Consider the following 9175-nt stretch of genomic DNA (forward strand, 5'->3'; position numbering starts at 1 on the left):
TGCACATACACGACATGGCATCTGTTTGGTGTTCACTAACTACACCCCAGCATTGGGGCCTGTTCTTTCTATGGTTGATGAACCCCTTGACACTCCACTAGAGATATTTTTTTTGCCACTTACACAGGACGTGATAACTACAAATATCTTCATGGTCTCTTTGAGCTGATATATGTATTCCTCCAGTGTCCATACTGCGTTGACTACTCAATCTTTCACACTCTCAAATATGGCACTTAAATTTTCAAAACTAATTAATTTTTTGCCTAAGTTGATCACAAGTGTTTTCTTCGATACCTATATTCTAAGTTTAGGGGACTGAAGAGGTGGCTCAATAGGTGAAGAGCTTTACTGTTCAAGTATATGGATCCAAGCTTGAATTTTTCTTTGTGTTTTTTTTTTTATGGTTTTTCAAGACAAGGTTTCTCTGTAGCTTTGGAGCCTGTCCTGGAATTAGCTGCTGTAGACCAGGTTGGTCTCAAACTCACAGATATCTCCCTGCCTCTGTCTCCTGAGTGCTGGGATTAAAGGAGTGTGCCACAACCACCTGGCTCAAGCTTGAATTTTTATCATCCACATTACTGTGTTAGCCCCAGGACTGTGGGGAATGAATACAGAAAGATCTCTGGGTTTTCTGACTGCTAGTCTATCTTCAGTTTCAATGAGAAATTCTGTCTCGTTGGTACAAAGTAAGCGTGACAAACAAGATCACCCTATGGCCTTCAATAGCATCTGTATATGTACACTGGCAAGCACACATACAAATACACAATCCTGTGAAAAACGTACAATTCACACATGCACATGCACAAACACATTAAATAAATAAGTGAATAAATCAATACATAAAATTTAAAATCACATTTCCCCAAATTTATCATATGATTCTGGTGAATAAGGGTTTATAACTTTTGCTTTAGAGTCTAATTATGCTGTCAATAATAAGATATTTTATATGCCATATATTTTACTGTTATTTAATATTGAATCATTATCAGTCTTTTCTTAATAAAGTCATATCAGGAAAGGGACAAATTCTGTTCAAAGAGTTTGCTTGTTTCTATAAAAATTCAACAATATTAGGAATGACTTGGAGATTTTGGTTGGCTGTAGATGGCCTAGAGAAGAGCGTTTCATCATTGGGTTCAATATGGTCTAAAGATGGCTAACAGATAAGGGTGAGCACAACCTAGTTTTAATTCTGATGCATCACTGTTGTTCCTCCATATTCCTTCTTAGAAAAGTGAAGTATGTGTTCTTCACTGATAATTGCTCGGCCATGAACACTCATCTTCTCAAACCTTTAAAAAGGAAGCATCAGTAAGTTCTCATTTCTATGACACCAGAAAAAAATGTAACTAGAAGGATTGAATTCACGTTGGTTTATGCTTCAAGGATACACCCCATTGAGGTAGGTAAGTCATGGCTGCAGGAACTTGAGGCAGATGCTAATACACTCACATGCGGACTCAAAGCGAGATGAACGCTGATGCTCAGCTTGCATTCACATGCTTGTTCATTCAGTTGAGCAGTTAGGGTAAGTTATCCAACCTCCATTAACCTGTAAAAAAAGTCCTTCAAAGAAATGCCTATACTATCAGCTATGAACTTCCAGATCCCATTAAGCAGACAATAAAAACCTTCAAAGGAATGTCAAACGTACCATCTATAGGCTTTTAGATCCTATTAAGTAGATAATAATTGCCTTCAAAGAAATGACCAGCCAATCAACTATGGGTTTCTTGATTCCATTAAATAGACAACAATTGCCATTTCTGCAATCAAGAATATATTTGGTACAGTTTGTTTGACTGTAAAAAAAAGTCATTGACATGCATATTAGATGTTTATAGCAGTTAGGTTTTAGAATAGGTGTTTTAATTTCTATTAGTCCTTGATATAAAGCCTTAGCTACTAGGCACCCTATCATGTCTCCTGAAGATCAAGACAACCCAGGTAAGGCCAGATAAGGGCATTTTATACCATCAAATATTTACTTCTCAGTGAGACGTTTCTGTATATTGAAATTTACTCTTAACAAGTAAATGAAACTTTTCCAAGTTTTCTTTTCTTTTTTTCCAGAAACAAAAGAGACTAAGAGTCTGGGAACAGAGTATGGAAAGAATTTGGTAAAAATAAAGAAAAGGAAAAAAAACACTATCACTAAGGATGGAAAATGTGTTTGTAATGTTATAATAAGTTATGGAGATATTTAAATTAACTGCAACTTTACTTTTGAAATTAAAATATTAACTTTAGTATTTGTAAGAGCATTAAAATAATTCTATTCTTTATTAACTCATTTAAAATATTTGTGACAGTGAATTACATTTCTCTCATAAGTATCTAAAACCACATTAGGAAATTGTTTCATCAATATTAAAATGCAAGTATGTCAGAGGCTGAGAAATGTTTCCTTTAAACTATGTCATGTAGAGCTTTTATTTCCTTAACTACCTAGGTGTGGGAAGTCTTAAGAGAAAAAACATCTCTCTTTGCAGGCTTTCCTTTCATACATTGGACTTTCTTGCATTGAAATAGCTCAACTGTTAGGATTAGCCTAGGATAACAATATGATATAATGTAATACTCACACTGAAATTTAGCAGGCTTACTGTTAATCTATAATCCTTGGGCACAGTGCTTATCTCTTTTCTGCAGATTATTTACTTATTGGAGGTAACATAAATAATAGGTTGTTTGGAGCCCTAACTAGCATAAAATATACCCCAAATACTGGTAGTATGTCTACCATGCAGTGAGTGCCTAAAACGAAGAATGAAATGTGGAAAAAAATACATATATGAAAGAAATAAAAACAAACACCTAGTCAGTACTTAGGGTGGTACTCTGCATCCACAATGGGCTTGCAGGGAGAGTCTGTGCTACTTAAGAAAAATACTCACCAAAACACAAGGAGGCAAGTTATTAAAACTCTCAGCTTTACAGCAAATACTCAGGCTATGGATATGACATTTATCTGGCATCTTCTACAACTCCTTGAAATCAAATGAAGGTAAATGAGGGGGAAAAAAGAAGAACTATTATAGAATGATCAGCTACTCAGTGACATAAACGAGATGAACTCCCATCCCTTTTCATCTTACGGGTCAAGGAGTGAAAATGTGTGCACAGAATTTCAAGATGGTCTCTTGAGCTTGAGATAGATTTTCTCTGTAGCTTTGGAGACTATCCTGGAGCTAGCTCTTGTAGACCAGCCTAACCTCAAACTCACAAAGATATGCCTGCCTCTGCCTCCTGAGAGGTGGGATTAAAGGTTTGTGGAACCATCACCCAGTTTATGTGGTTCTTCAAATGCAGAAAAATTCAAAGTCTGAGATATTTTTGCATATTTGAATATTCTATCATTGGCTTTTGATTTTGATTTTAATTTGTTTTTACTTTTACAATAAATATAATTATTACTATTACACACACACACACACACACCTAGATATATAATTTCAATCTGCTCAGTTCGTATAAAGTTACCTAGATATGTATGTTTATAAGGATAAGCATTTTCTCACCTGTTAGATGGAGAAGACACATGGAAAAAAACTGAAAGAAGAAATTAATTTTGTTTTCTTAACAGGAAAAAAAATGACTTCCTTGGTAATATTAAGAGTAGAGATTAAGCATTTTTAGCTTCTTTTAGGCTTGTACTGCTATACATCCGTCAGTGTTCACACAGGCATATTCTGATGCTCTTCCTGATCCCTGGTAAGGTGTTTACCTTAATGAGAATTCTGAGATGTTTTCCCAGGTCCCTCAAAGATCTGTGAGAATGTCTGTCTAATTCTGAGAATAACTCTTGGGCTCATGGTGAGTCTTGTTCTTAACTGTGTGATCTATTCTTGCTTTTATAAGTAATGTTAATGATATATTATATATGTTATGAGCAATTCGTCTGATAGATTTGAATTGGGTGCATTATTTGTGGCTTCTACACAATTAACCTGACAAATTATAAAAGATAGGATCTCATTGCACTAAACAATAGAGCTCCAAATGTTACAAAAACATTTCTTTCTATATTCAGATGCAAGAGAACATTTGCGGTAGTATTTAGTTTGCAACTACCACATCAAGCTGTCTTAAAAGTGTGGAAATTCTATGTATGATATTATATACAGCTTGAAAATTCACTACTAATCTACATCACATCCAATCAAGCAGACTAGTTCAAACTTGCAACTACCTTTACATATTTATAACAACGTTCTTTAAACTGAAGGACTAGAGTTTTCAGTTTACAATTTAATGTATGTCTGTAAGAAATTTATGCTGAGTATAAATGTTCACGAAGGCAGTCCCAATGTTTGCTTTTCTAACATTTTGCCCATCGGTGACCAAAGAAATAATAGCAGAAAGAAGCTGTTACTTTTTGAGTAACCGCCAATATATAATATTATTTGTTTCATGATTTTTCTTAATCCTCTAATTATATTAAAATGGCATATATTTATATTTTGTTTTATAGTGACGATTATATCTCTAATTTTTAAAAGATCATATACTATGAAAGATACATATATAGGATCTTGTTTTGTTAGGGTTTTTATTGCTGTGAAAAGACACCATGGCAAATCTTATAAAGGAAAAATATTTAATTGGGTGGCTTACAGTTCAGAGATTCAGTCCATTGTTATTATAGCTGAACATGATTGTGTGCAGGCAGACACAGTGCTGGAGAAGGAGCTGGATTTCTATTTCTTGCACAGAAAGTGAACTGAAACACTGGGAGTATTTTGAGCAGTGAAGATCTCAAAATCTGCCCAGTGACTCACTTCCTCCTATAAGGCCAGAATATAAGGAATAGTGCAATTCCCTGTAATCTTATAGACACCAATTACAAACTACCACAGGGCTGTTTGACATGGAAACTTATAATAGTTCTGTTATATAATTTTACTGATGAAAGAATGCTGTCTGAAAGATGCTGCAGTGGACAGAAATGGTTTCTGACAAATACACTTCTGACTGAGTCCAAATTTACCAAAAGCTCAATTTTAACTAGTATATTGAACATATGTTTTGTAGAACTTCATTTCCAAAGTTTTGAGTGGTGGTACAACCTATAATCCTAGGACTCAGAAGGATATAGTAGGAGTCTCAGAATATCACAAGCTTATAATCTTTCCTTTAAATGCTGTTTTCAGAATATTATAATAGTGTATAATATTTATCAATAATATTATGTGTCTATGTATTTAAACTGGTTACAATTATAATGTTACTATTGAGAAGATGTGGAATATACTTGAAGTATAGTTATTAAAATTATATTTATGTATGAATGACAAAATTCTTTTAAATTGCTATTTTTACTTCATGTGTGTTTTCCTATACATATGTACGTGCATAGTGTGGGTGCCTGGTACTGTCAGACGCCAAAACATGGCATCAAAGCCCCTGGAATTGGAATTTCAGAAGCTTGTGAACTGCCATGTGTGTTCTTGGAACTGTATCTGGGACCTCTGAAAGAATGGGACGAACCTTCAGATCCAAAACATCAGATATCCAGGACACAGGACAGCATCCTGGTGTCTATGAGGAGCTCCAGTGAGAGTCAGTTATTGGTGGTGAAGCAGAAGCCAGAGACTTTGAGGCAGAACAAGGATTTATGGTAATGAACTCTTGTAGGTAAACATGAATGGATTAGAGTCTCCGCTGCCATACTACAGCTTTCACACCAAGAGTCATCTTCTTTTTGTTTGGTTTCTTTGTTTCATTTGTTTTTTGTTTTCTCTTTTACATTTATTTTAAATGAGTGGGGAGAGGTTGCAAGGGCAAGGGCAGATGAGAGGTGACAGGGAGATAAGGGAGGATCGTAATGCATGATATGAAATCCACAAAAATTAGTAAAAGTTTTTTTTTTTTAAATTAGCAAGTTCTCTCAATTGCTGAGCTATCTGTATAGGCCATAAAAATTCTAATGCATTGCCCACAATTACTGATAGTTTTGCTTTCAGAATATATTTATATGCATAGTACATGAAACTTAATGTGTGTTGTATATGTGAAAATGGAATGTTAGATGTTTAAATTCCTTCCTTTTTTAACATTTTTCAAAATTTTATGAAAAATTTAAAATAAAAGAAAACAAAACATAAAAGATAAACTAATAAATTAAAAATCCAAGTCTTCCAGCGCAGCCGGGAGTGTCGACGAGGAGAGCCCTGCAGCCGCGTCCGTGCTACTGGAGCTGCGGGCACTGCAAGCGAGAGCCAAGTACGCGAACCGGCCATCATGTCACGCTGCGGGCGGTATGGAGGAGAAACCAAGGTGTATGTTGGTAACCTGGGAACTGGTGCTGGTAAAGGAGAGTTAGAAAGGGCATCCAGTGACTATGGGCCCTTAAGAACAGTGTGGATTGCCAGAAATCCTCCAGGATTTGCCTTTGTGGAATTTGAAGATCTTAGAGATGCAGAAGACGCAGTTCGAGGATTGGATGGGAAGGTGATTTGTGGTTCTCGAGTAAGGGTTGAATTATCAACAGGCATGCCTCGGAGATCTCGTTTTGATAGGCCACCTGCAAGACGTCCCTTTGATCCTAATGATAGATGCTATGAGTGTGGTGAAAAGGGGCATTATGCTTATGATTGTCATCGCTATAGCCGTCGAAGATCACATTTCCGTTCCAGGGGAAGGGGATACTCTGGCTCACGCAGCAGGAGTCGGGGAAGGAGGTCAAGATCAGCATCTCCTCAAAGATCAAGGTCTGTGTCTCTTCGTAGATCAAGATAAGCTTCACTCAGAAGATCTAGGTCTGGTTCTATAAAAGGATCGAGGTATTTCAAATCCCGTTCAAGGTCAAGATCAAGATCCAGGTCTATTTCACGGCCAAGAAGCAGCCGATCAAAATCCAGATCTCCGTCACCTAGAAGTCGTTCCCCATCAGGAAGTCCACGAAGAAGTGCAAGTCCTGAAAGAATGGACTGAAGTTCTCAAGTTCACCCTTTAGGGAAAAGTTATTTCGTTTACATTATTATAAGGGATTTGTTATGTCTGTAAAATGTAACCTAGGAAGGATCATCAACCATCTAATCAAAATGGATCTGGGTTAATGCTCTGTAAAATTCACAGCTGTTAAGTAATTGTTTTTGTTGAATGTATTAACATCTTTTGGTCTGAAGATGTGGGTTTTTATTTGGCACATTTAAATAAAATGTTTCTAACTAGATTTTTGATTTGTGTTCAATATTAATACTTTTCAATTTGGTAACATCAGGTGTCAAGACAATTGTTAATTGGACTATATCGGCCTGTGAGGTTAAATGGTGTTGGAGTATTAAGAACATCATTAACTCTTCTATACATAACACTGTTCAGGATTTTAAAGGACTTGGAAAATTCCATTTTACTCTTGTACCTATGGGTTAAATGATCTGTCCTGTTAGTAGCATGAATGCATCATGGCAGATCCCTAACTGAGAATTGGTGTTAACTAGAAGTCAAGCTAACAGTCTCAAATTTTCAAGCTAGAGGGACCACTGATTTAGCCTATAAATGGGTGCATGACAGGAACTTAGTGTAAATGTCATATTAAGAAGTAGGAAGAAAATGATTTCTAGAGGCTGAGATTTTAGTAGCTGTGTGAAGGCGTAAGTCACAAACAATGCCACACCAGTTTGAAATTATGATTAATAGGGTGGTATTTATTTAAAGGGGAAAAAACTTACAGATCACTGTCCCAGGCAACAGCCCTCTAAGCAACCAGGAAGGAAGTCTAGTCGCCAGCAGAACAGGAAGTAAAGAGAGAGGAGAGGGAAGTGGCCGCTTTTTTAAAGGGAGAGAGACCATGCCCCAATGGGCTGGTATCTCAGCAGCTATAGGCTGGAAGAGTGGGAGGACCTCCCTCAACAGCTGTGTGGTTTTTTTCAGACTATTAAATTGAGATGATTTCTGTTCAATGTACTTTGTCTTTCTTTCAAACAGCCAATTTAATACCAAAAAAAAAAAATGCATGTTTAAAGAATTGTCTGAATTTGGAACAAAACCCTGTAAATCAGCTTTGCAAAATTATTCAGCCTCAGTACTCTTCCTTTGAATGGATTGCCTTATCCTGTGCAAAACCCTGTTAATATCTGAGCTAGATTTTTGCAGTCTGACAACATTGTTCTGTTTTGCCAAGCTGGTATAAAGAGATGTTAAGAAAAAAATGTTAATGAGACAGCAGTTTTGTAAACCTTCCATTTTTAGCAGCATTTCATGTTTTTTTTTTTGTTTTGTTTTGTTTTGGTTTGGTTTTTTAATATTATCTGGTAGACCTTAGAATGGTATAGCCAGTAGATTCTTATTCAAACTTAAAGTATACTAAACACAAGGGCAGTAACAGTCATTTTTGAGTGTTTTTTGGACAAACTTTTTACTATATTTCTTTTTTTTTTTTTTTTTTTTGGTTTTTTCGAGACAGGGTTTCTCTGTGGCTTTGGAGTCTGTCCTGAAACTAGTTCTGTAGACCAGGCTGGTCTAAAACTCACAGAGATCCGCCTGCCTCTGCCTCCTGAGTGCTGGGATTAAAGGCGTGCGCCACCACTGCCCGGCTTTACTATATTTCTTAGCCTTGAGTGTAAAAAAAGTAGCACAGGAGTCTGTCCTTGTCCATTTTAGGCTTTTTCAAACAAAGTTGTCTGGTATCGCAACTTTAATACTGTACTGGTCTGCCCCAAATTTATTTGGCTGAGTGGAAGTCATTTGGAGTCTTTGTTTTTCAAATTTGACTGGTTGAATACATGGTATGAAGCTATGTGAGTAACAGGCAGACTTATCTGTTGCACTTGGTTAGCTTTAATTCTGTATTTGAAAATTTAAGTTTGTCCAACAATAAATATGCAGAGATTGAACAAAAAAATCCAAATCTTATTAAATTAGAAATGTAAATGCAAATACAAAATAGTTAATTAATTTTTCTGACTTAGTCTGATAAAAGGTAAACCTTAAATCTAAGTAACATTAGCAGAAATGACATCTAAAGTTTGAACAATGAAAACATATAATTATTCCTTGGTGCAACCATAAACTTTTAAAAATTTTATGTGAAAAAACCTGTTAATTACTTTCATACTAAAATGCAATGTATTACATTTATGTAATATGAAATTTAGGACAAGAAAACATGAAACGAAAGTTCAACTCTTTTAACAGATGCTACAAGTAATGAAATTGTTCA

General features: G+C 35.8%; 1 pseudogene; it reads left to right on the top strand.

Moving 5' to 3' along the window:
* The first annotated feature begins 6252 nt into the window (after window positions 1–6252).
* LOC121446502 lies at window positions 6253–6945 on the top strand (annotated as a pseudogene).
* The last annotated feature ends 2230 nt before the right edge of the window (window positions 6946–9175 follow it).

This window comes from Microtus oregoni, unplaced genomic scaffold (assembly GCF_018167655.1).
Source record: "Microtus oregoni isolate MIOR12 unplaced genomic scaffold, Mior012 000003F_ref0000135, whole genome shotgun sequence".
NCBI classification, from domain to species: domain Eukaryota; kingdom Metazoa; phylum Chordata; class Mammalia; order Rodentia; family Cricetidae; genus Microtus; species Microtus oregoni.